Genomic DNA, 6,263 nt, shown 5'->3' with positions numbered 1-6,263 from the left:
AGATTACGCTGCGCTCAGCAGACGACTACCGACGCGTAACGCAGGAGGCGTCTGAAAGGGCAATCCCTTTCTTCACTCACGCCACCACACCGGACCGCGTCCTGAAGATTGTCATCCGGCATCTGCCCTTCAACATGGAGCCGGATCACATTAAAGAAGAACTCGAAGAGCTCGACTTCAGTGTCAGAACTGTGGTCAAGATGAAGCAGCCCAAATCACGTGACTACATGCCCCTGTTTCTCGTCATCGCAACCGATACAATCGAGAACAGGAAGCTCTACCAGCTCACCCGACTCGCCAACGTCTCGGTGACCACAGAAGACTTGCGCGCCAAGAGAGGCCCTGTTCAGTGCTACCGGTGCCAGGGCATCAACCATGTCGCCCGGCATTGCTCCATGCCTGAAAAATGTGTGAAATGCGCCGGTGCACACCCAGCGAAGGACTGCCCCATCCCTCGGAAGCAGCAGCCAACGTGCGCTCTCTGTGGGGGCGCTCACGTTGCCAGCTACCGCGGCTGTGAAGCTTGGAGACGCGCCAGTGCTCGTCAGCGCGGCCAGCCAGTCGCCGCGAAACAGAAGACGTCTGCCAAGGCTGAACCTACAATCTCCCACGCCACGGTTGTCGCCAGAGGACTGGCGCCCCGCCGACCCAACAGCGATGACGCCGACCATGCAGGCCCTCAGGCACGTCGCCGCAATGGCGACTCACACACCCGAGATGTTTTTGAAGACGCAGGGGCACGCCATCCACTACTAAACTGCGCCACTCCACCTGCGCAGAATTCGTCGGACCCGGAACCGGGCCCCTCCTCTGCTGCCCTACCCGTGACGTCTGATGCACGCCCCCAACGCCGCGGCGGCCGGCGCAAGACGGGGGGTCGCACAACCAACGCTCCAGAAGAAGCCACATACAATGGCGAAGAGGTGGCCACTTCCGTCGGCGCCAGAGACGATACGGCTCCTGCCGCCTCCGCCACGGACATCGCCAGTCTGATTACTCAACTCACCGCGCTTGTGGCGAGCACGACAAAACTGCTTGATGTCCTCACGCAGCACCTGACCGCTGCACAGAAGATTGCCGCTCCGGCAGCCACCAGACGCTCCTCCACTACTCATTATGGGAAGTGTTAGAGGACTCACGGTCGTCGCGTGGAACACCCTCTGTCTACGCACACAAGCTGGCGAATTTCGTCAATTTCTTCGCGATGAAGCCGTGGACATCTGTCTGCTCAGCGAAACCCGCCTTAAACCAGGCATTGCAGTCAAAGCGCCGAACTACTCCTGTTACCGTGCTGACAGGCCAACTGCCGGCGGAGGAATGGCCATCTACATACGGAATGGGATCCGTCACCACCAGATTCAACTGCCGCCGCTCGTGACTCTGGAGGCGACTGGAGTTGTCGCGCACACGTCAGCGGGAGCCATAACCTTCATTGCTATCTCCAAACCACCGTCGCATCCATGGGTAGATGCGGACTTAGAATCTCTTCTCTCCATCGGAGGCAAGCTGTTCATCGCTGGAGACTATAACTCCAAGCACGTCGCTTGGCGTTCACGACTCACCAACAGAGACGGACGCCGCGTCCTACGAATCGTGCATCGCAATGACGCCGTGGTAGTGGGTCCCTATGATCCCACCATCTTCCCCGCTAATGGACAACCGGACATCGTCGACTTTGCGGTCGTGAAAGGCATTCCGCACCGCATCCTCGCCTCGACACGGAATGTTCTCTCCTCTGACCATGTGCCAGTTGTTTTTGACGTCGACCTCGACCCACTGCAGTTACCCAGGCGTGGGGTGTCACTCTCTGGAGTCAACTGGGATCTCTTTCGCCACACCCTGACCGAGTCCCTAGCTGGGATGCCTCCTGCCGACGACGCAGAAGCTGAAGATTCCCTCCTCCACTTCACGGACGCCGCCCTCGCCGCAGTCGAAAAAGCGGCTCCGCCCAGACGCGAGCGTCAGGACCACTCTCGACAGCTGCCCCCCGATCTCCTTGCACAAATTGCCGAGAAGAACAGAGTGTACCGCGAATGGCAGCGTACACGGAACCCCGCCACCAAACGGCAACTCAACCGTATGCGGCGCGAAATCACGGTGGCTGTGGACAATCACCGCAACCGGGAGTGGGCTAGCCGTGTGGCGACTCTTCAGCTTGACGACGGGTCTGCCTGGAGGACCACGAAACACTTCCTACGGCGAACGCAGCGTATGCCGCCTCTCCGAACTGCGACCGGAACTGTCTGCGAACCGAACGCGAAGGCTGATGCCCTCGCCGATGTTTTCGAAGAGAACTTCAAGCCTGTAGAGGATCCACTGGACGCAGAACATGAAGAGATGGTCGCTGCCCGGCTCCCTCGCTATCTGGAAATGGAGGGCGATGATGACATAGAGGCCACAACTCCTGAAGAAGTCTCGGCGGCTCTGAAGGCCCTCAATCCAAAGAGAGCTGCAGGCCCTGACGACGTCTCCACTGCCATGCTGAAACAACTGCCTGAGGACGCCTCTACTTGCCTGGCTGCAATCTTCAACAAGATCTTTCGCACCGGCCACTTTCCCCTGCAGTGGAAGCATGCTGAGATTGTGGCTATTCCTAAGATGGGAAAAGATCTCCGCCAGCCGAAGAGCTATCGCCCAATTAGTCTGCTGCCTGCCATCTCGAAAGTTTTCGAGCGCATCTACCTGAAGAGGCTACAGCAACACGTCACCGCCGAAGCTCTACTCCCAGATGCCCAGTTCGGCTTCCGTAAGGGCCACTCTACGGAGCATCAACTTCTCCGACTCGTGGAGGAAGCCTTCGATTCCCTGGAGAGGCGCGAATACTTCGGAGCAGTCTTCCTTGATGTCTCGCGCGCTTTTGACAGCGTCTGGCACGATGGGCTGCTCTTTAAACTTCTCGAAATGGGGGTCCCTGGATCCCACATCCGTCTGCTACGGTCCTTCCTCGATGGACGGACTTTTCATGTCCGTGCAGAAACTGGCCTGTCAACAGTCCGTCCCATCAGAGCAGGCGTGCCACAAGGGTCGGTCTTGGGGCCGATTCTGTACACGCTCTACACGGCTGATACGCCGACGGTCCCTCGTGTGCACCTAGCACTGTACGCCGACGACACTGCGCTCTACTCACGAAGTATGCGCGCGGACACACTTCGCCAGAGGTTGCAGCACGCTGTCGACACCCTAGCCGATTGGGCCGTCAAGTGGAAACTCCAGTTCAACGGCGCCAAGACGCAATTTTTCATTGCAACCCGTCGTGTCATCCCAGCCGCTCTGCCCCCACTCGTCGTTGGAGGCAGTCCTGTCAACTGGCGACCGACAGCGCAGTATCTTGGGGTCACCATGGATCGCCGCCTCACCTGGGGCCCACACGTGAAGGGCGTCGTAAACAAAGCAAGGGGTCGACTTCTCCAGCTCTACCCCCTGCTCAACCCGACGTCGACTCTTCCTCCGCGACTGGGCGTCACGTTGTACAGGGCGCTAATCCGCCCTGTCTTCGATTACGCGGCTGTCGTCTGGGGGAATGCGGCAGACGACCATCTGAAGAAACTACAATCTCTGCAGAACAGGGCTCTCCGCCTCGCGCTGCACCTGCCGCGGGACTTCCCATCTGGACCACTGCACGACCTCGCTGAGGTCCGCAAAGTCAAGGACCACATCCGTACGGTTGCCCGCCGCTTCTACGAAAAGGCGCGGCAATCCGAGAACCGGTACATACGCTCTCTGGGGCAGAAGATACGGCGCAATGCCAATACACGCTGGCCCCAGCTCCTTACGGCATAGGCTGTCACTGAAGAAGAATAAAGAGTGGAAACAACCAGAAGCCAATCCCCTCTAGAAGACGCACCACCAGAATTAATGGGAGGCAAAACATGTATATGTTGTGAACTCCGCTTTACTCGAAGACTGCAGTTTCTTCGTGAAGGAGCCACGCAGTGCGCCGGCACTCGCCGAGCGGCAGTCGAACGTTGAGCTAGTCTCCGTGCGTCTGTTACGCAAAGCCATAGGCCCCCGCTTGCACGGGTGACAATCCAGGTGCTTCTTCGGCTTCGCTTTTATTAAAGCGTTGACGGGTGCACACGTCGAAGCGCAGCACGGTCAGGCTGCACGATGAGCAAATTGTCGTGTGCGATTTCAATCTGCGGTGACGATTCGGGGTCCCAGCAGCTCGCTGCTGGCGGCGTCGATGTCGTCTCCTCGATGTCGCGGGCCGCTTTTCCGGGCGGTTCGGGTACTTCTGCTGCCGCAGAGCCATGCTCTGCTCCCCCGAGTGTTAGGGACTCTGCAGGTCAGGGCCTGGTCACTGGCCAGTGTCCCGCGCCTGCCAGTTTGTTAGGGCCAAGCACAGCCGCCGGAAACCTAACGGTGTCGGCAACGAAGGCGGCGTCTGGCATACCCAAGGCAGCCCTCGACTTTGCTTCCACTTCCGCCCCCAACGAGATCAATAGGGCGCCTAACGCCGTCAAACAACAAACCAGCACTACGTCTTTCATTGTCAGTATGAGCAGCGCCACTAATTCCCCAAATCCAGACGTTGACAGACTACTACTAGAAAACGCACAGAATAACCTCCTCCCTTATCTTGCGTCCCGCAGGCGTGAAAAAGGGAATCGTCTCCCAGTAAAAATTCTCCCGAAACCCTCTTCCAAAGCCCAACCCAAACCTACCCGCAAAACCACTCCCAACCTCAAATCCACCCTCCCACCGTCCCCTAAAGTTAAACTTTCCAGGACCCAGAAAAAGAACCGAGGCAGGCGTAAAAACCTCGTAAAGCGACTCAAAGCTTCCAGCCAATCTCCGGAAGCTGAGAACAAACAAAAGGAACACGATTCCGAATCAGATAGCCCTCTGGTTATCGATGAGTCCAGGCAGGAGCAGGAAAACGAGATAGGGGAAACCGCTACTAGCGGTGAAGGTGACGGCTTCCAACTAGCCAGAAAAACCATCCGCCAACCCACACCCCCGCCGGCCACGGAGGCTGCACCAACATCTAACCGTTTTTCCGCCATAGACGACGATCCCACGACCAATGAAGCGCCACCCCAACAACCAGTGGACTCGCAGAAACGAGCATACCTCCCCCCAATCGTCGCTGAATTTGACAAGGATTACAAGGAGCTCTATGATCTAGTGAAGAGCTCAGTAGGTGATAGATTCAAAGCCAAACCGGCAGGGGGCGATAAAATAAAGCTCACCCTCCACTCCATGGATGAATACATGGCGGTAAAACAACTCCTGAGAGATAAGAAAATACCGCACTACACTTTCCCGACCGAAAGGATCAGGAACCTAAATATAGTTATCCGCGACCTACCGCGCAAACTGTCGCCCTCAGCGATAAAGGAAGACCTGATCCGCCAAAATTTCGATGTTAAGACAGTCACACAAATGAAACCACCCGGCTCAAATAACAAGTGGCCCCTCTACCTCGCCGTAATGCCAGACATACCGATAAACAAAAAGCCTATGAGGAGTGTCCTGCAGATACCCATAACCACCGAGTTGCTAAAAAAGAAAAATCGGTCTCAACAATGCTTTAGGTGCCAGGGACTGGGACACGTGGCCTCACACTGCGACATGCCCGTACGATGCAGGAAGTGTGCGGAGGGACACGACTCCAGGACCTGTCAAATTAAAATAGAAGACCCAAGAATAAAGTGTGCGCTATGCGGCGAAGGGCACACCGCCAGCTACCTGGGATGCAGGGTTCATAAGAACTACGCCCAACGCTGGCGAGGCTCGAATGCACCCCCAAACAAACCCCAAGCTAAACCCCCAAACCGACCTGAAATCACAAGACGAGATAGGCCGCCCTACAGAGGCAAATCGCGTGAGGTGACGGCCGCCGCGACGTTCGCAAACATCGCGGCCGACACTGAGGCGCGCAGTAGCGCCCCTCTGCCGGCCGAGATGGGACCGGAATCTTGCGGCCGACGCTCCCCGGAAACAACCCAGGACACTCCTCTCCTTGACCAGATCCCTGACGACGGAGAATGCCCTAGGGAAGTCCTAACCCCTGCCCCAAAGACCAGTCTGCGGCGGGCAGAGGGCGCGGACCGTCAGACCGCTGGCAGACATCCTGTCACTCAAAGTCTGAGCGAAGCTGCGCCCTCGCCCTCCACAGACGATCCTGTGCTGGGAGTCATGTCCCAAACTCTGAATCTTCTCGCGCAGATGATGCGGGAGATTCAGCAGCAAAATGCACAGATCCTCGCCGCCCTACAAGCAGCAGTTAAGCAGTCGCATCCCTCAGCGACTTCCCAAGC

This window comes from Schistocerca americana, unplaced genomic scaffold (genome assembly GCF_021461395.2).
Source record: "Schistocerca americana isolate TAMUIC-IGC-003095 unplaced genomic scaffold, iqSchAmer2.1 HiC_scaffold_208, whole genome shotgun sequence".
Taxonomy (NCBI): domain Eukaryota; kingdom Metazoa; phylum Arthropoda; class Insecta; order Orthoptera; family Acrididae; genus Schistocerca; species Schistocerca americana.
Note: the sequence above shows the minus strand (reverse complement) of the source record.